The 21,836-nt window shown below is 40.4% G+C and overlaps 1 protein-coding gene across 18 annotated transcripts in view; it reads left to right on the forward strand.

Annotated features, from left to right (window-relative positions):
- LOC310901250 (uncharacterized protein) overlaps nt 1-21,836 on the forward strand; it is a 721,588-nt gene that overhangs the window by 130,510 nt on the left and 569,242 nt on the right. For 15 of the 18 annotated variants that reach the window (XR_014585668.1, XR_014585669.1, XR_014585670.1 and 12 more), the window contains exon 1: nt 2,034-2,339. The exons of 1 other annotated variant lie outside the window; for it this stretch is intronic. The gene's annotated coding sequence lies outside the window, so the exon portion shown is untranslated. Of the gene's footprint in view, nt 1-2,033; nt 2,340-3,605; nt 8,578-9,309; nt 11,978-21,836 lie in introns of those variants that run through there. 2 more of the 18 variants (XR_014585683.1, XR_014585684.1) reach the window with 2 other exon arrangements.

A 21,836-nucleotide genomic window follows, 5' to 3' on the forward strand; every position in this document is an offset into this window, starting at 1 on the left:
CTGAGCTATGGAATAAAAACAGTATTAGAATTTACAGGAAGGGAGTGAATAATGTTTAAATATTGCTCCATCCTTCCTAGAGAGACTGCGTAAACTTACACAGCATTGGAAGTGACAGCTGAGATTAAAGCAGGTCATCTCTTGCAAACACTTTCACAATATCCCCGTTCCTGTGACACTGTAAGATGGAGAAAGTCTGCTGCTGGCAAGCTGTCAGGGGAGAGCGCCTTTCGTAACGAGTCGTTCGCCGTACGGAAAACACAAACGAGGACATCCTCGGAGTCTGTAAGAGTGCGCTGCTTGCTCGTGCTGTGTACAAAAAGTCTCTTTTCTCTAAGAACGCCAATCAGCCAGGCTGTGGCTTAAAGCTCACGGTCTGCCTATCTTCCTGCGTTGTGTGGGACGGATGGGAGTCAGTGCCACAATCTGCAGCGTTTCATCCCCGAGAGCGTGCTGCAATCCGTTTCCTTCCTGTAACTTTTTCCACCCTTGATCATTCTCAGGGAGCTGATTAGGAAGGGGTTGCAGCGGAAGAGGGGACAGTGTGCACTGAATATAATAATTTCCCGCAGGGAAGAAATCCTTTCTGTGCCGTGACAAGTCGAGTAATAATGACATCAGTGACAGACCGAGTTTAGATTTGCAGACCTTCTCCTGTGCTGCTGTGAGCTGCATTAGAGAAATAATGAAGGGTCTCAGGTTCCCTGTGCAGGTGGAAGTGGGACCGAGCTCCTTCCATCACCGCTTCAATTTTCTTTTTTAGTCAGCTGTGGAACTTCCTAAAATGTTTCCCTTTTGTAGGGGAACTTTCATCCTAGAGGGTTACTTCAGCTGCTCTTGAATTAATTACAGCACATCAGCTCTGAACAGTGCACTCAAGGGAGTACCACAGTGCAACCTCTGCTTGCCTTGTGAAAGCTCCTTTGCCTTGCAAATGCCTCAGGTACCTCATTTATCACAGTACGTGCCTTAGCAACCAGGAAATTTTCCTGAACAGATCACAAATAAATGTTTCCTTGGGCTTTAGAACAGCGTCAGGCTTCTAGAAACTTTGGGAACAAACTTGGGAGTTTCTACGTTCTAGATCTGTAGCCATGGAATTTGAACAAGAATATCTGCAAAGGAGATGCATCGTTCATTTTAAATTACACCCAGCTTTCTTGGGGAAGCAAATTAAATTGCACTTAACCAAAGAATACAGATAACGGTATTAAGTACAATAGAACATTTTAATTACTAAGAAAAACAAATGTACATGTCTGTTACTGTAATTAAAACAGTGTTGTATTTGCTATGCATTAATGTGACTTGCATGTCTGCAGTACAGTAATTGGCTCAATTCATCACTGGTTTCTGACTTGACGTTATGGCTAGTGTGAAGCTGTACAAGAAGACAGGAATTCAGCACCGATACAGACTGTTTGACAGGTTGTCTGCCCGCTGATGGAGCAGAGCTCATTTGTCTTCATCGCAGCCTCGCTTCGGAGCTGTGGTTGTGCACTGTGTAAAGCACTGATCACCTCTGAGCCCCCTGGTAGCTCTCGAAGTGCTTGCTGGGTGCCTTCCTAGACGTCCTGCTGGTGATACTCCAGCTCTAGTTTCTCGTGCTTTGCTGTGGGATCTGGGGTTCGAGTGGCTCAGGGGCTGCTGTGGTGCCTCAGGGACCAAGCAAGGCAATCTTTGCTGCAGCTACGACCACGGCGCTGTGCCTTGTGCCTGTGGCACTGCTCTGGGCGTGGATGGTGACTAAGAGGGAAGCCTGCAGGAACCATGGGAAGTGCCTAAGAATGAAGAGGCTGAGCTTATTTCCCAGATCTTGGCCTTGCACTCTTTTCTCCTCTAGCTTCAGGATGCCCAATGACAGTAATAGTCTTCAAATGAGTAGAAGACAGCTGTGAAGAGAAAAGAAACAACCCATTCGCATGCCCCTTGTGTTAGAAGAGTAACGATCTCAAAAGATCACAGCTGGGAAGAGCTGGGTTAACAGGAGGGAGCAATTTCCAATATTAAGGTAGTTAAGTAGCAGACTAAATTCCCCACAGAGACTGTGGGAAGTCCCTACAGGACGTGGGGAAGCCTTTCTGAGGAGGAGCATGGTGGAGCCTGATCCCTCCTTGGAAGAGGTGAACAGAGGCTGTCATCTTCGGGCATCTCCTCTGGCCTGATTCCTGTGGCTCCAGGGTGCACAAAAGTCCTGCTATCCAAGGAACTCTGTGGGAGACAGTGACCTGTCCTGGCAATGGCCTGCGGAAATCCCTTCCTTAACTGCTGATGACACCAGTGCTGGGGGCTCAGACGTGGTCACTCCTGATCTCTCCAAGGGAAGGAACCAAATCCAGGTAGGAAGTGATTCCCGGTGGCAGAACCAGCTCCTGGTTTCTCCTCAGGCTAAGAACACATGAAGGGCTCCTACAGACTTCTCTTTTAGCAATTCATTTCCAAGATGGTTTAATTGTAGATGTAGGAGCCAGGAACAATGCTTCATTTAACAGAGCTACTAAAAGGGAGCTAGTCTCTCACCACACATACTTTGTGCTGTTTTAGTAGGACAGGCAGGCCAGTGCTTGTTAGAGGGTGGACCTGTTGTTTTGCCTGCTTTGTCCTTTCAGGTGAAGACCAATCAGTCCCAAAGAAAGTGGAGCAACACGAGTTAGGATAGCTGCTGGTTAATAGTTAATGAACAGGCTGGGTTTGAATGCACATCCTGGAGATGCCCCTGCTGCCTGTATTTAAACAATAAAATGCAGCAGGCAGCGTTTTTCGAGGCAATTACAGCCGTCCTTGCGTGGTGTTACAGTGCACAGGAGTGAAGGCTAAGTGACTTTAATCACTGGAGAGCTGTAAATTCACTGCCTGCTATTAGGAGATGAACTTTGAGTTACATATATATTTAAAAAAAAGGAAGTAAAGCAGGTAGGTCTGTCAATTCGCTGGGCCTTTTTGGCAGGAAGATGACTTAATTGGCAGCCATTGAGAAATCTCTGTTTATGCAGAAGTACCTGCAAGATTTATATTGTATGAAGGATAGATTATAGCTATTGTATAACCAGGTGATATATTTATAACTTTGATTACTTAATGTCAAGATATCTACCTAAGCAATGTTGCGTGCTAAATCATTTGTTGTGTTTGAGATACTTTTGTACATGAAGTTTCAGCTAATAGGAACTGTCTGGTTAAAATAATCTGATGATGATAGGATTGGGATAATCCAGGTGTGTTCCGTGCAGCCACTGAAGCAGCCAATAATTAGTATTTCATTTCCTTTGGGCCATTTTTAAAATGTCAATAAATACCTTAAATTTGATTCTCTCTTTCCATAGAGTAATGCTAGGACGTCTGGCAGTTTTAAAGTAAACCTAAGCAGATTTCATACCCATTCAGTGCATCAGATTTAGTAGTAAAAATAATCCTACTTTTTTGTGGAAGAAACATAAAGGGGCTAGGATGATGCCTTGCATGTGAGACTGCTAAAAGACATCGAAACTATGAATGGTCTTGAGAAAAACAGAGCTTCGCTGCCATTCGAGGGAGCCTGAGGCCAATATTTGCTTCAAGCAGCTCCTGCGGGGCTGTGCATGTGCACATGCGTTTTTCTTTTGCAGTTTCACAGATACTTGTTGTCCTGGTTGAAGCGAGGAGCTACCTGGTAATCCTGTGCTGGTTCAATGTGCAATGTGTGCCCAGAGTGGGGTTTCGGCACCGGCATGGGGGAGCTGAGCATCACGTGTCTGCTAGCAGCATGAATTGCTGCACGGACCTGGGAGAAAGGCTTCTCAGCAGCAGAAAGCAAAGGAGAGGGCTTAACTCACAACATAAGATTTTGTTCCCTAAGCCTCTCCTCAATACTGGAAAATGTGTCGTGGTTATCCAGCTGGGTTAGCGATAACGCCATTCTTCAGTGTACATGCCCCTGATTTACTTTTATTGTCACTGCCTCTCCGCTTTTGTTTCGAAACTTCTTGATTTTCTTAAGCTCAAAGAAAGCTGCCAGCTGTCTTGGGACATCACCCTGAGCCATGGAAATCTGAATGATTCATTAGCCTCCGAAGAGTGAGCTCAAAGCCTGAAACCCTTTCCAGACTCTCAGTAAAAGACACGGATTAGGGGGGATCTCGGTTTCCATCTCCCAGAGAGCTGCCAAATTCCCTTCCCTGCTCCTCCGGTTCTTATGCCTCTCTTCAACATCATGCATTAAATAACATGACTAATATTTGTCATGTGTTACTTGTCCTTTTGAGTCTTTATGGGGGGGAAGAAACGCGCATTGTTTTGACTGGGTGTCTTAGTTTTTTTTAAATCTAAATATAACTATGCGTGTGTTAGAGACGGTAGGTAAGAATGCATGGGGTAGAGCGTGTTTTGGGTCTGCAGCATGCTTTGCTTCTAGAGAGTTTATTTCACTCTTGGGCTAAACCCAAGGAAACCTTACCATGCAGTACGCCTCGGTCTTTGCTTTGTAATGAGCCTGTGGCTGCGGCAGCAAACGGTAGAGCCCAGCGGGAGCAGGTCTGTGGAGCAAGGTGGTGCTGAGGACCCGCTGGCCACGTTTGGCAGGTTCGTGTTGTGCTCTGGTGCTGTGGGACAGCACCCTTCGGCTGGGCGTGAGGGGTTCTCCTGGTGCAGGTCTTTCATTTCATCCAGAAGAAAGCAAAGCTCAGGAATCAAGGAACTCTGTGCAATAACCCACTCCTTGTCTGAACTACTACCACAGTATGGCCGTGCCCGCCCCAATGCAGTTGATCAGAGAAATGAAGCCTGTGGAAAAAGAAAAACCCTTATCAGATGCTTGAACCCAGTGCTAAAAGGTGTCGTTGCCACTGAGAAATACAGCATGGGATATTAATTGGCAAACCTAGCCCTGCTATTTTATTGCACTGCAAATAAGAGAAATAGTAATGTCACCAGTGGGAGTATCCAGCACCATGTACACCCTATATGTTGCAGTCTCCTGTTCTGTTCCCTTGTTAATTTCTGGACACTGACCTCTCTCCGCAGCACTCGTGGACCGGTATATGCCTTAATGCGCCTCCTGTGCAAATTATTTTTGTTAGTTCAGCATGTCTCTAATAATCAGTCTCCGTAATTTGGTTTTCTCCATTCATTGATTGTCCCAAATATGATTTTGCAATGCAAAGATCCCCTAGTCATAACTACAGAAATGACAGGCAGTACTTTTTGTAATCTCCATATTTGACGCATGAAAGAAGGCTAAATTCCTGTTTGAATAAACAACATAATAAGGTTATTGAGAATAAGACCATTACTATATAAAATTATGTCTAAGTGGCAGATATAATTAACATTGGATTGTAATTACACTAATTACAAGTCACATTAAGATACTCCAGTAATGACAAAGTGAGCACCCTATAATTGAATGGAATAAGCAGGGAAACATGCTGCTCACACTAATTACCTAAATGAGCTAATATGTCTTCAGAGTGACAGTCATGCTCAGTGTTATTACACAGGCAAGACAATTTTGTAAGTTAAAAAAAATTCTAATTTCCTTCCTTCCTTCTCTTCAGGACCCATTTCAAATCATCAGCAGCTTCAGAATTTCTCTCTTGAGCCAAAAATAGAGATCCCACAGTTTAGGCCTTTTCTAATTTTGTTCAGCAAAATACAAGTTTCAGGGTTACACTGTGATTTTTGACATATTCCTGCTGCTTTAAAAGTAAAATCTGTCTTGTTCTGTGTTTATTGGTAGGCTCCTTTGACAAGCCAATCCACTGTGATTTCCTCACTTGTCTAAATTCGAAACAAACAAAATAATGTAACTTAAACTCAGCGTGCTCTACAGCATAAAGCATACTTATTTTGTTGGCTCCAGAGTAGCAAACATGGCTTATAACAGTCTGGCTCCAGTTGTGCCCCTGAGAGTGGTAAAATTTGAATTATTCAAGGCAATTAGTGGGAGCACTGCAGTGGAACTCAAATTTCAGCTCGAGCTTCTAAGAATAAAAACTAATATAAGAATAGGAATTCTACATATTGTGGAAAAAATGCAGATTACTTTTTCTTTAAACACCTCCAGCTGTCCGGGGCTAAGAGATGGGAGGAAAAATAACATAACGGACCCCTTCGCTATTTAAGATAGCTTGCGAAGAAGAAAAAAAATAGAGCCAACGGACTTCATCAGATTGCCTACACTTCAAACCTATCTGAAGGATTTATTATTCTTATTTTTCCTTCAAGTGTGGTTTGATTCTAAGGGATCTGGAGTCCCAAATTCCCATTTCTTTTGGTGATAGCCAAAAATCAGGAGCATACGGTTTCTTAGCAATATTTCTGAGTGTTTTTGTTTATTTTTATCCCGGGGCGTGGGAGGTTCGCTCACAGAGCAGTTCGGTGCCAGCACTTTGGTGAACTCTTTTCCTGTCACCAGGAAAGCCATGAGTTTTCAGGAAGTGTTTGAGCGAGGATGAGGAGGTAGTTGAGTGGGATGGTGTCCTCAAATGTAAAAATAAGTCAAAGCTGCTGACTGCAAATGTGGTGTACGGGTACGTTGGAGACCCAGCCTCCTATGTAGAGAGTGGAAAGGAGAAAAAAGGCGATGGAGGCTTGGAAGTTAAGGTCAGGGGAAAAAAAAAATGCTGGCGAGGAAATGAGGCAATTGATGGGCTAAATAAAATAAAATGCTTTTTTTTAAGACAAAATAAGAGATTTGCAATGTTCCTAACCTTGGCAGGTGTTTTTTTTTTGGTAGAGATGAAGAAGTCCAAGTAGAGGGAGGCAACCTAGAAGGGAGTAAGGGGAAAGGGATGCCAGGCAGAGAGGTACGACAGCTCCAGAGAACTCAGAAGTAAAGGAGAAAAAAGGAAAAGGGCAATGGGAGGAGGAGCACAGGTAGTATCAGGTGTTTTTAAGATGACAGAGGCTATATATATGTTTGTATCAGGAGGCGAAATAAGAGGAGAGCAAAATGTTTAGAGATTGTGCAAGGAAGAGAGAGTGATCAGGAGCAGAACTGGGACTGAGGCTGGAACAGGAGTGAGCCAGCGAGGAAATAGGAGCATTTGAGGAGGAAAAGAAAACCAACTTCTTTCTGTTGGCCTTAAAGATACTAGAAAGAATTACCTCAGAAGTAGATATCTGTGTTCCAGACAGTGAAAATTTTATTTGGTTTATAAAGAACCACTGAGTCAATGGACCCCCGAATCACCCTTTATTGTTCTTACAGGCTTGAAAAAGAAATAAAGTCATAGGTCTACTTAAACCTTTAATCTAGAGTCTACCTGGGTTCTGTCACCTTATCGCTCATCACTTTGGGATTTAATTAGTCGCACAAACTAATATTCTTCCCTGTGAATGCCAAAAATGTCAGAGCCTTGATGGACTGACAACACACTGCAATCCATGCTACCTATGATTTTGGCCAGTCACATGTGATGATAATGTATTAAATAAATTATATTTGAATTTACACTAGCAGTTAGGTTGATTATTTAACTTGCAGGCATGATGCAGATACGTTTTACAAATATCTTGCAAGATGACCTTGCTTATTAATTGCTTATTTGAACAAATAAATAAATTGCCAAAATGTATACTACATTAAAAAAAAACAACCTCCAGTAACCAAAGTTTTTGATTGAAAGTGTTACCCACAAAAAGTTACCTGAGAATTTAAATTCTAGAGAAAATTGTGATTTAAATTCACAAAACCATCAAATGAATAATTTTAACAGATTCTCAGCTCTTCTTAAACAGATGACTGTGTGTTTGCAACTGAATGTTTGATAAATGAAAAGAGACAAAATGTTCTACTTTTCAGCACATTTTTATCCACAGCTGGTGTGCAGACCGAGACTGAGTGTATGTTAGCTTTAGCCGTGATTTTTCAAGTTGAGGTTTACTATATTTAGCTCTACATATATTTAGAATTGATGGAAGTAAATTTTTTAACTTTGGAAAATGTTGCTGAATGGAGACTTCGGTCCAGCTGAAAAATATCAGCGGTGCTCCTTGATCCTACCTCTACGGTGCAGAGAATTACTGGCTCCAGGGACCCCCTCTGAACCCTGTGAGAGTTTTTTCATCGTTCCTAACTACAGTGAAGCCTTCGTGAGGCACACTCATTCGCTTCCCCGGTATGTACACAGAATCCTACACCCGGATACCTCCCGTTGTAGGCTCTTTGCTTTAATATATGTGTAACAGAAGGTATGTAACCATTTATTAGGATTGTACAGTACGTTTGAGGCATATCATACCTGTTTAGGAAAAAATGAAGATACCTGGGGATTTGCTTAGGCATTTTAATAATAGTTAATATGTTAGAAAGTATTTATCTTGGCAGAAAATTTTAGTGTATATTTTTCTAAATGGCTGTTTGCCTAACTAGCATGATAATAAAAAGTCATTTTCATATTCCCTTTCCTATTCAGTAGGTGTGACTCTGGTTCCACACCTGCTGAAACACTCCTTGAGTCATCACAGTAATTACGAACATGCTTGAGTTCATGTAAATGCTTTATATATTCCCTATTATATCCTTAACTTTTACAGAAATAATTGTTATATACATTCTGCTAATAACTCTGTGTGGTTAAGTAGAAGTCGTTCAATGTATTGCTGGCATTCCCATCTGTAAAATGGGGTAACGCTGTGTTTTTAGCTGCTGATTGTGTTCTAGTATTGGTGTCAATATTGGTACGATATTCTGAATTTTCTAAATGCTATGCAAAATCTAGCTTATGAAAATGTTATGATAAAGCCTTTGAACAAAAATGTTATTTTATAAACATTCAAATAAGCAGCTCAAGGCTCTTGCCATGCTAATCAAAATACCAAAGTTAATTTAGTTGTTATTTAGAATAGCAATTCATTCAGATCGGCAAAAACATAGTTCGCAGCCACTCAATACAAATAATAGTCACTAAAAAAAAAAAGCAATTTATTCCAATTGGATTGTATCAGCATAAACACAATGCTGCTGGACTGAACAGGGAAAATTGAAGGCTCTGTAGCATTTCAGTGGCAGATGTCTGCCAAAACTCCTTTAGCGAAGGTGTTAACCTCACCCTGGGCTGTGTCAGCTTGTGTGGGACAGCCACCCCGCAGTCGGCGTAGTCCTTCTGCTGACACGTTGCTCCACTTTGTTAACACTGGGATTGGCAGAACTGCCTTATCTTCAACGTGGTGTGACTTTTGCACCTTTTGTATTGTAAAATGAAGTGAAAATTGTAATGGTCTGTGTACGAGAGAGGTGCTTTCAGACAGGCTTCTGTTAGGTCTCGTCAAGCCACACGTCTGGTCCTTGCACATATCTTCTTGGTAGCTTCAGCACAGGTTTTATTTTAGGCTGCAGCAAACAACAAAACAAACGTCAAACTGTGCAGCGAGGGCAGTAAGGGACCTGAACCTGTCCAAACGCTCGCTTTGCTGGGGACCTGAGTCAAGGAGGTGGTGGCCACGGTCTGTGCAGCAGAGGAGGCATTGCATCTAAGCTACATTTGGCTATATAAACAATAGTCCTCTCAGCTTACGCTGTAATTACATCTCTTTGGTGAGTCACTTCTTTCACATGATGCAAATATTTACGGCTTGCAAAGAACATGATATCCAATCAAGGAACAGACTTTTCTGGTTAGCGTGGAAAAGGCTCGGCATCTGAGGCTGAGAAACTGGGGAGATTGTTTTTGCTTAAGGGAAAGGGGAACTTCAATGGTACAAAATGTCTTAATGTCTTCCAAAACCAACCCAAATCCTTGCTTTAAGAATCCCAGCTTTTGTTCGGACTTTTATTAGAGAAGGTGGTGACTTTGTAAAGCTCTGTGAGATGAAAAAAATGTGCAGATGTATTAGGCGTCTGGATTCAGCTGCTTCGCGTTGCGACATCTCAGTGCCTCTTTGGAGCCGCCAGGCCTGAAATTCTGTGTTTCTCAGCCAAAGCCAAGTTGATGCTGTCTTGCTGATGGACATGCGGTCATGTGAGAAGTACAGATCAACCTCCATCAACACCAGGCACATTGCAAAGGAGGGGAGAGAAAACAGGATTCACCTCTCACCTGGGGAAGGGCAAAGTGAGCTGGCATGCCTGGGTCCTTCCAGGGCCTCCAAGGCTTGTGAGCTATTTTGAAGAATTTTACCATTCTTATCTCAAAATCTGGAAACACTGAAAGTTTTTCATTAGAGGAAAATGCTGATCAGGGGACAGGCCTACACTGGGAATCCATATGAAGGGCAGTAGCTGACCAATTCATTGATATATTGAGCATGAGTCTCATTTAATTCTAACTTTTAATTATTTAATTCTAACTTTTGCACTTTTATTAAAAAAAAAAAAATGGCTGCGTGGTTAAAACATCAACATTGATAACTCCTTCCTAACAGGAAGCACTGACCAAATGAGGTCACTAAATACTTACCCAACTTATTCCAGCCTTTCTTGGGGAGTTTGAAGCATTTGTGCCAGGATTGAAGTTACTTTTTGATAAGCTTAAATATAGGTGACAGGAAGGACTCCTGCTTCACAGATTCCTTCTCAATCTGGAATTGTACTTAACCCCTTCTCTCCAACATTGTCTTGTGCAATAGTTGGATTTTGGTCTGGTTAGTGCCAGCTATTTATTAATGTAACTTAATTTATGTAAGTTCTCATGTTTATTTTAATGTAAATCTACTAAGAATATAAATATTCTCAGTGCGGTTTGTCTTTTATAACCAAATATTTAATTTAGGAATGCTACAATATTATAAAACCTGAAACCCTCTAAAATGACTTCACTCTTACAGCATATCTGTGCGTAATGAATCAATACGAGTACAAACGGCAATTTGGAATGAAAGCATATGCCATGCCAAATTAAGGGGTCGGGGAAAGTATATATGAACTAAAGGCATCAAACCTGCTGCCAAACTGCAATTGTCAGGTCCACTTGTTAATGAAAACAGTTCGTACACAGAAAGTAGTAGGAAATCTGAAAGGAAAGGGGTTTTGAAAAGAATTGGAAAACCATGACCTTGTTCACTAAAAACAGTTATTAAGAATTCTGAAACTACACAATGAAAAAATGAGCTGAGATGAATCGTGGTGGATGAGCATACCAAGGAAAGAATGTCTCATGCTCCTGTAGCACATATGGTTGTGTGATATGAATGTAACAGTGTTATCAGCCATCAGATGTAAAGGAGACAGTTGGGGTTTATGCATTTCCTTATTAATCTTCTTATGAAAAAGATGGGGTTAGGGCTTGAAACGTGGCAAATCCTGCAGAAGGGTGTCCTCAGAAAGAAAGTCTCCGAAGATCCAGTTGGGAATGTGCTTCCCATTCAGTTCACTGAGGCTTGAGTTTGTTTTACTATCAAAAATTAAATAGTTCACAGGTCTTGCACGCAAGCTGGAGGAGTCCAGGACTACACAAGGTGCCGGGTTGTATAGCTTTGCAGGGATTTTGTTAAATCTCTGCTTCATCTTCTTGAATCTGGGGCCGGTTGAGGACTTCCTTTCCAAAGTATTGGTAGCATTAGTTTGACCAGTCTGGAACAACCTCTGGCTACTGGTCTGTTTTTCAGACTCGTTTCAGGCAGCAACCTGAGCAAATTATGAATTCAACAGCTATCAAAAGCTCAAGTATACTCTTTCTGAAACCTGTTTAAATGGCTTTAGTAATAAACAAGGCAATGTAGTAATGTGTAACACCTAAACCATAATTGAGTGATTTAAGTTGTTTTAAAACTATTATTTTAAGACACAGAAAGGTGATGTGATGCAACCACACTACTGCTATCAGCTAAGGAGCTTCTGAAGTAAATGCCTGCCTGTTCCTGGGGCACACTGAATTCCTGGTGCTGACTGTGTTTTGATAGATTTACAACTGAGTGACACATTTTTCCATGGTGGCCAGGAGATTTTTACAGGAGATTTTTTTTTGTAGCTAGACACTGCCTACAAGGCTGTGGTCAGAGGTTACAGGTGCTATAACATAAGTATTCAGGTCTTCATAGTTTCTTCTCAATTCCTGAACTTCCTCTTCACTGACAATTTTAAAAACCCTTCATTTCTGTAATTAATACCATTTCTGAGGCTCCTCTGTTCTGTGTTCAGGTTCCATGGCAAATCCAGAAGCCGGGCAATATGCTCTAGATGTCCTTGCTTGACAGCGGCATTGGACCAGGACCAGAGGTCCCTTCCAACCTCAAATGTTCTGAGTTTCTGTGGATTTGTTACTTAACTAGAAATAGCATTTTTATTGAATGGGGTTCAGTCTGATGTATTTTGTGAACGTGTTCAGGGATCTTGATCAATCTGTACTCAGAATGTAGATTTCCAAAACTAATGTACTTTTGGGATAGAGACTGTCAAAGATGACTCTATCAAAGATACCCAACATTAGTCTAATGAAATGAGGCTATAAATTATGTCAGTGTGAAGTGAAACACTTAGTAGTTCTGCTGCACAAAATGGGACTGGCACCATCTTCTTTGCGGGCATGTGATATTGTTTCTTAATTACAACCACAGCTGAAATGAGTAGTCTTTGGGAATTGGAGTGAGTTTATATAAGCACTTACATTATCAGGAAATATAAATAGTTTATTTTTTCATAGGACAGCTACCATCTTCCAACTACAGGTTTTTGATGGACACTTGTGCTGTCTCAATCCACTCAGAATTCAGAATTATTCTTTTGTGCAAGAACTTTATGGCAAAAGCACTATAATTTAATTTAGTATAATGTCTTTAAAACAATGATGTTTGTTTTTTAAATGAATATTTTATATGTTGTGTTTAATTAAAATAAAAGTCTGCTACTGATCTAGGAAACGCAAAACAGACTTGAGTTCGTATTTATGAAGTGTAACAATATTGGCAAGAAACAACTTATCTTGTTTATGAGACATGCCTCCCATTACCGCTACAGATTGCAGACGTTTTATTGCTGAGCTTTACATGGTTTACAATTCAACAAATGTAGCGAAACTGTCATCATGAAAATAAGCCTATAAATGTAGGTTTGGAGGATTTTTGTTTTTAAGGATAGTATTTAAAGATCAAAATGTGTTTCTGGTAACTCTGGAAGTTTTCTTGCTTTGAAATCCCCGTAAAGACAGAGCAGTCCTGGGGAACACCCTTTCAAATACAAAAGGGAAACAGGTGACACATTTGCATCTATTTCCAATTTACCTATAAATGACAAAGTTTTGCTTTACTTTCTTGTTGAAATCCAGTTGAAGTATTGCCCCACGCATATTGAGAATATTATGCATGGGCATAACTTTGCTTCTTGATCAGCATTGCTTCAGAAGCTGGCTCTGGCCATCCCTTGGCTAGAAGGATTATCAGACTGAGAGCTGAGCTCCTGCTGCACTTCTCCATGGCTCTCACAATAGTTTGCTATAATTAATGAAATCACACCCGGGTCAAAGCATGGCTCAAAACTTCTATATTTTTCATTAAGACATCTGACGACATTAAGTATCTCCAATATCTAACCATTTAATTGCATACGTTTCCAGGACACTCATTACTGTGGAAGATCTGTACTTCAATAATAGTGTTAGCATTGTGGGAAGATGTAATTAATTAAAGTAAGGCCTTTGTGATGCCAGCAGATCTTATCCATTTTTCATGTGCGAAAAGGTGAGGTAAGCAGTGAGGTTGGATGTGCCACGCTCATACTGTGTGGTGTGGGGAGAACAGACTAAAATTCATGACTTTCTCCTTCCAGGCATGGGGCACGGTGAGTGCAAATGCAAATTCTTGGTGGTAACTAGGTGTTGCGAAAGCACTCAGCTCACCCAGATGCTGGGGTAGGTTTTCACACAAGATTTTTATTTTAATTTTTTTGATTCATATCCATGTTAACTCAGCAAAAACAGAATAAATAGGAAGAAAGCAGAATAGTTTCCAGCTACAAAGGGGCAGAGCTCTACAGGGCAGGACTGTTTTTATGAGACCTTGTCCCTGTCATCTTTGCTCCTCCCAGCCTCATCCCGAGCATGGTCCACACTGCTGACTTTCAGGTTTTTCAGACTAGTCAAAGTCCAGAGATTCATTATCCTCTGACTTAATCATTTTTCACATAACAATATTTTGACCAGTTTAATCATCTGCATGGAGAGTATGGCAGTCTTGGCAGCTACTTGGCTTACTAAGATAGATTCCCCAAAAGACCAGATATGCTTCTGAATTGGAAGAGTGATGATATATCATTTGCTTATTAATCATAGAAGAGAACAAATGTCTTTGCTCCTCACTTACTTCTTTTCTCCCTCTCCCCAAATTCTTCCTGTCTGGCTATCTGAATCACTTAGGATAAAAATTTGTATGTTGTTGTTTCATATTTATTTGGCTCTGTAGGTTCTTTACAAGGCAAAGTTTTCCTTAATGTTCTGCTTATTTATTTTAGGTTTTGGTGACTTTTATTAAAAATAAATTTAATTCTGATCTCTTTAAGTCTTAAACGAGTAAATATTCAACAGCTTTTTAGCTGCTGCACAATAGATTTTTTTCTTGTTCCCTTGAAAAAATGGTGAACTGTGCACTTAAGCTGGTCATGGGGTCTTTATTTTTATTAGTTTGTAACGTTGATGCTCTTTTAACAACTCATACCTTAAATTTATATATTTTTTTCTGAAATAAGTGAGACTTTTTTATGTAGTTGGATTCTTCTTGGTGGTAAATGTAGGAGAAATTGAGCTTGTATTAGACAAAGTCAAATGCCTTTTCCATGTGAAATGGGAGGCGGTGTGAAATATCACAACATGTACAAAGCTAGATATTATGTGTTCTCTGATGTCTATACAGACAGCGATGTATCAGTGCAGAAAGGGATTATTCCAACATATTTCATATCCATATGTTTATTCTTCCTTTCTTACAAGATGGCAGCTTGCATGTAATGAAAAAAATGTGCCATAGGCTTAGATCAGTTGCTGCGTAAATGCAGCAAGGATCTTTAGCAGGGGTGATCTTAATGTTGGCCTATATTAGAGCTGCGTGCAATTCTACTGCTCTTGTAGAAATCCTCAGTGTTGGGTGCAGCAGGTTTTGAAGTGCCAAGAGCAGAGTTGTGGACCAGGGACAGACAGGTGGGTCGCGGCATGGAGCTAGAAGATGTAAAGGGAAAAAGGAGATGAGATTATTGCAGTGACTGACAGGTGCTGTGTTATTTCTATCTTCCTAACTAGTTGCATATTGAGCTAGATGGAAAAGCACGAAGTACTGGGGTTGTGTGCTGAGATCTGCAGCCTGTTCTAGCCTGGCTCTTACCGGAGTCAGGGAATGCAAATGTGCTGGAGGTGTTAAACGCTTTTAGACATGGATGGGGCAAGGTTACTTGGTTTTGTAGGTTCACTAGGAATTTTGGGCATGTAGGGGTTATTGTAGATATTAGCTATCCATTATGTAAAATGTGAAAACAATATTTGTAAATATTACGTTTTTTTGTTTTAAATTTACAGGTATATTATTTATCCCAACCTGGTAGGTTATAATATAACTTGCTGATAAAATATAAATTATGTAGGTTATAATGTAGCCTACCATAAAAAGATGAAAAGCCAAAATGATCATGTAGGAATTCAATATGGCAGATATTTACTCTTCAGCTGAGAATACACTTGAATTTGAAAAATATTTAGATCTTCGCTTATGTATTGCAAATAATTGAAGCAGATAGGATTTATCGTCTTTCCTTTGACTAGCAGATAGAAATCTGAGAGTCACTTTTGTAAGAACTACAATCAGTCAATTAAAATCAAATCTATGAAGTTTCTTTTTTTATTATTCATGTTGAAAAAGTTATCTCAGCTACGATGCTGATACATGACACTCTTCATGTTCATTTATGACACTCCACTAGTGCTTCGGATAAATACTGTATTCTGCTAGTGCTTCGGATAAATACTGTATTCTGCTAAAAGGTTTGTGATGCCACAGAGGCATACCTGGAGATGAGAAGTAACTTTTTTTGCTGTCTGTTCATCTGCGAGTGCTGCTTGTTCGCTTTTGCCATTGGGAAGTGTGTCCCAAAGCCAGCCCCTGCAGATACTGCCCTGTGGACTAGCAGGATACGGCCTATTTGGGCTCCCAGGTGGGGGTCCCTTTGAGCACGACCCCTGCTTGCACAAGGCCTTCCGCAGAAAGGCTGCACCCCAGTCTGACCATCTTTGCCCCCTTCACTCTGGGGCCATCACCAGGCAGGGTCTGGACCAGAGCAGAGTTTAGCTAACAGCAGCATAAATCTAGGGGACGGTTTCAAAGCTCATGTTTGTTGCATGGTTTTACAAGATCTGGGGCTACTGATCTGTCTTCCAGGTATATGGTAAATACAAATTAACTAAGCAGCATGTGCTCAGGCTGCAGCTGTCACCTCTGGCATCTGTGGACACGTTTTGTATTAGCAGACCCAGGAGCACAAAGCACTGTCCGGATACATCCCGGCTCTGAAGCCCATTAAGTTGGGCAGTAGAAGCTTCTTCCCCTAATGCAGTTCTAGTCTCAACTCTGGACCACTCACATCTGAAAGGGAGGTCGGGCCGTTTTCTTTCCCTTCCCTCATTTTTCTCCACTTCTGGTGCCTTCACTCTGTTCTTTCGAGGCTTCATACTGGGGCTTTTATCCAGCTCCCCGGCCCGGGCTGCCCCCCCTGCCGAGCCAGCGCCTCCAAAGACTGAATTCGCCAGCATCAAAACCCATTTCCAGCGTCTCTCCTTCAAGTGTGCTTCCTACCAGGGCATTTTGGGGTGACATTAAAGGCACAGGAAAGACCTATTTTAATTTCTAGCCCTTCGATCTATCTGAAGATGCCTTGCTTTTATGTTGGCTGTTACAAGGGCAGGAGTGAAAAAGCTTTTACTCAGAAAAGATTTAGAAGAAAGGTCTCGGAGACAGTAAAGCTGTTCAGTTTTACTGGCACACGGAGTCACTTCTACTAGTTCAGCTCAGACTTTTGGCAGCTTGTTAAGCCGTGTAGCGCAGGAGCTTGGTGTTGCTGAGATGACTTCTATTACACTGTGTGCATAATTATTTACCGAAAGTATCGTTTGGCTCACTTTCTAAGTCAGAGGTGCCTTGTTACAATCCGTTCTGCAGTCACGATGCTGCCTTTGTGGACATTTTAATGTACCTGGGTAGCAGATAAATGCTTCGTATGATTTTTTTTCCCCACATTTTGCTAACGTAAATAGTTATCTAGCCAAACATTTGAACACAAAGCTGCATTCAAATGTTGGGAGTGCAAGATACTTATTGGGGAAATAACCTTGAAATGTCACTTCAAACGTTTGGGGAAAAAAAATTAAATTTGGCTCTGATGAACGGCCAAGAATGGGGCATACTCGGGGTAATACTTACATCTCAAATGCAAACAATAAGAATAAGCAAACTCTCTCACTTTATTCTGTCAGCAACACTTACAACTGGGCTGAAGCTACCGTAACACATTATCATGCTTTCTAATGACCATAATTCATCATGTGAAGCTATCAGCTTGAAAATAAAATATTGCTACATAACATGGAGATTGATAGCCAGGGCTTGCTTATTGATTGCATTGGAAAAATGAAAAAAAAAGGGGGAAAAAAATGATTAATTTTTTAAGCTGATAGCACCATGATAACTGATTTGAAATTTGCCATTTTCTTTTTTACAGTTCTGTATAATGTGGCTGCAACATAGATGGATGCAGAAAATAGTGTTATGCCATCACACTAAAGCCAGCTTCACGTTATTTTCCTTTCCATATATTTTTCAGTGCATTAAATATTTAAAGCAGTGCCATCACTCTTAGAGAATGAATATACCTGTCAACTCACCCCCATCAGTCCTTTCAGTCTTGGTCTTCCTCAAACTTTGAGGAGTCTTGAATTCTGTAACAGAAAAATCTTTTGGAAATAAGAGGCAAGCCCATTGAACAATGTGTGTGAAAGGACAGTGTGCCTTTTTGGCTACATAAATCAGATGAAATCAGATTTTCTCATTTCACATTACTTACTTTGAAGTGAGTGAACCAGATTCCTGCTTCCTGAAGCTCACGGTCCCTCTGCTGAGGGGTGAACAAGCTGAGAGCAAACCAAAGACAGGCCGCAGGAATGGTCAGTGAAGCCTCATGTCGAGCAAAAGAAATGATGGTGACATTGGAATGGATGCTGCAAAATGGGCTAACAGGTCTGTCAATGAAATGTTGGAGACAGCGCAGGTCTTCTGTCATTGGGAGCACTTTGGGAGCGTATCTGGGAAGATTCTCCATAATTCTGAGTCCCAGTTTTTGTGGGTCGAATCATGTGCGTTATATATGGCTTCCAAGGTTCTGGTTTCAGCAGTTTTATTTGGTTCCAAATTTGGTGTCCATGATTACAACTACTCAAAAGCAATCTCCACTTTTGAAAAAAAAATATGACCTTAATGTCTTTTTGTGAAAGTAAGAAAGCACAAAGACATTTCCAAGTATCTGTATTTGTTAAATTCCAAATTGCCTTTCTAAAAATACAGCCATGAACTCCTTGGGAATTAGAAGGAAGGAACCTATTTCAGAAAGGACATTTTAAAGCAATTTTATGCTGAAATGAGTCCTAAAATTCTGGCCTTTTGTTCTTTGTCATGGAGGCATAAGGAAAGAAAAGCTAGTGATCATCCTTAGGTTACAGTGATCGGAATGAAGAACATTTTCTGATCTTCATTCTACTTGAGCTTTTACTGCCTTTAATGGAACTCAGCATCTGTCTTCAGCTGAAAACTCAAGGACCAAATTCTGCTCTTCTAAAACCATTGTTATTTGTGGAGCTAGTTACCAGATAATTTGTTTCAGACTGTTTTAACTCTAATGGCAAATTCAGATATGGTTTATAAGTTTTTAATCTTTTAATTCTTGCTCGCCTCCAGATTTGGAAGTTATTAAATAGTCTAAGAGTAAGAAACAAAATCAATGTCAATGGTATTATAGCTATACTTAATAAAAAGCTTAATATATGCTGGGTATTTTTCTATTAAAACTGGGCCTGACATTTGGCAGGGGCATTCCAGAGCCATTTGTAGTGATGGAACTTGTGTTGCAGAAGTTGTTCCATCAGCCTCATCTTCTTGTTACCTAATTGCTTACACTGCTGTGAGAGCCATGACATGGTTGTTTGATATGGTTGTGGTAATTAGGAAATCCACTGTTCTCAAGAACCAGTGAAAGTTCACAATACAGAAAATTTTTACTGTATAGTTGCGTTCTCCATTGCTGCTGTAGTCAGTGGCCATAAATGGCAGAAGTTGTGCGCCTACTCTAAATATGAAATAATCACAACCATTTTTGCCACGATGACTGAAAACCCCACACGTAAAAATAATGTCAGCAATAGTTAAGAAATATATTTGAATAAATCAGAACTTGGACGTTCATGTTCATCAATCTGTTAGCTTCACAGTCTTACACGAGGACCTTACAACATCTCATTTCTTATTTTACATATTTTTGACAGTGTATGAAATGTCCTAAAATTTCAAATGGGCTGATTTACTTTGTTTCCAGCTATATTTCAGAAACTTTGAGTCTGTAGATGGTTTTACTCTGTAAACTAATGTAGTCAGAGAAATGCAATCCATTAATATTTTGACAAAAATTTAAAAGCCATTAAATCAATAGGCATTATGCTGTGTTGTCATGATCTCTAGCGACAAGGGACATCACTGATGGTTTAGATGAAGAGTTTTATGATGGAGGAATACCTTCATTGGAGCCTTTCCTCCAGGACTGAATCCCTTCTGAAATGAGGGATGCGGGGGAAGCACATATTTTGTAGACATACAGAAATGAATACAAAAAAAATACTGTCTGGGTAGCTCTGTGCTGTATATTCACCTGTGAGTTATATTTTATACTATTTTAAGAGTATTTTGTTCATATAGTAACGCTGTTGAGTCTTTGCTGATACCGTGTTTGGTTCTGAGACTGAAATTTGCAGAGATATTTGTCATGAGAGGTCTCAAATGGAAGTACCATCTAGTCTTTTCTAGACGAGAGGTTCTGTGGAAAGTGCTGCTTGTTTTCACAGTTTTACTACTTAATAATTAAAGCAAATGCACCAGGGTTAATTCATTATTAGTGAAGGCCTTTATCAATCTCCATCTTTTATTATCATTTTCTATAGTGGCTGTTATTAACTGCAGAGAATGTTGCTAAAAAAGAAAATAATTTCTCATATTAGAATCCAGTGTCTTCAAGGGCACTCTCACGTGGAGAGAGAAAAGGGTATCAGAGCAAATAGTTTGACTGGATCACTGAAATAATTTTCAAACATATGTACCTGTATAGATACATAAAGATATACATATATATGTATATACATGTAGACACACATGCCCGCACACATGTGTGTATATATACACATATCACTCTTGTGAGCTCCAAGAATACGTCAGTTAAAAATAAATAAATCCAACATGTCCAGTCAAGGATTTGTTTTAAGCAGAAAGTATAGCTCCCAGGACTTTGTTGCATTTTAATTTTGTTTTCATACTACAAAGAGAAGCCTTTGTTTGCACTCAGGAAGAGCACCTGTGGAATCTTTAAACATTTTCAGGCATGTTTTAAAAGCTCATCCTTGTGGTTAAGATTTAATCTATCAAAGTGGTATAAATAATGTAGACATAGCCTTAGGTGTCACTTCTTCCCCTCGCAGGTCAGGAAATAGCAGAAGCATCGCTCTGCTGCATGTTAAAATATTACTCAGGCAGAACAGTGACAGGATTCTGTGCTACTGTTGAATTATAGGCGTCCAACTATTTATTACTGGTTATTTATAAGGTCCAAAAACACACGTAAAAACCACCAGGCTTCTGACCAAGATAAAAACATAAATAGAAAAATAGTGTCTTATTAAAAAAAAAGAGTCACCCATACACCTCTAAAGGTTTTGCTTTTCAAGTAATTAAAAGAAAATTACTCAGCAGAGCCTAGCTGATTTATGGTTCACACATGACACACCACTTGATGAATGTTTCTTGAAAACTAAACCTCGAAAACAAGGCCACCTCGTTTTTGGTTAGAGTTGAGCAGAGAGACCTCATTTTTTCCACTATTAGACTATCTGTACGGGCATAATGCTGGTGGTTTGCAGCACTGTTCGGTTTCTGCTTTTTGCTATGCTCAGTAGCTGTTCTGTGCTGTCACATGAAAAGGATCCTTGCCTTCATGACCTCTCCACCATCAATCCAAATTTCAAGTGTGCCCTCATACATACAAAGCACAGCTTAGCCCCAACCCCTTTCCCTTGGTGCGCAGCCTTCCTCAAAGCTGGTGACTTGGCCAATGGTTGGTGCACGGCAGGAGCTCCAGACCTGTGCTAGGATGGAAACATTTGAAGTGTCATGTTTAAGTAGAGAAAATGTGTAGCCCTCCTAGTGGTGGAGGAAAGCTTGAAGAGGATACAAATAGAGGAAGGGAATAAACATCTTTCCCATAGATGTTAATCCCTCTTTTCTCAATATTTCTGTCTCTCCATTATTCAGTCCATCTTCTTTTCCTTTACACATCCTGTGCAACATGAGATGCTTTGTTCAGTTATGCAGAATTCACAAAATATTAATGTTTTGCCCAAAAGACTCTTTTCAAAACAGAATCCAGCAGAGCTTCCAAAGTTATCGTAATGTATCCGCACCCGAGTGAGGTTTGGATGCGGTTCACAGTTCCTGTGAGGCACTTGGGCTGTTTGATCGGTCATTAATTAGAAGAAGAAATAACCCCTAAACTCTCCTTCCCACTTTCATTAAATATTTGTATTTTGTATCATAAGATGGTATGTCTTGAAAGACGTCTTTTGGCCAGGACATTGATGCATTGTGAATGCAAGATTACTTTAATAAATGTAAATGTAATTATTTCACGCAGTACTGTCCGT

The sequence above is a fragment of the Anser anser genome (genome assembly GCF_964211835.1).
Source record: "Anser anser genome assembly, chromosome: 6".
Classification (NCBI taxonomy): domain Eukaryota; kingdom Metazoa; phylum Chordata; class Aves; order Anseriformes; family Anatidae; genus Anser; species Anser anser.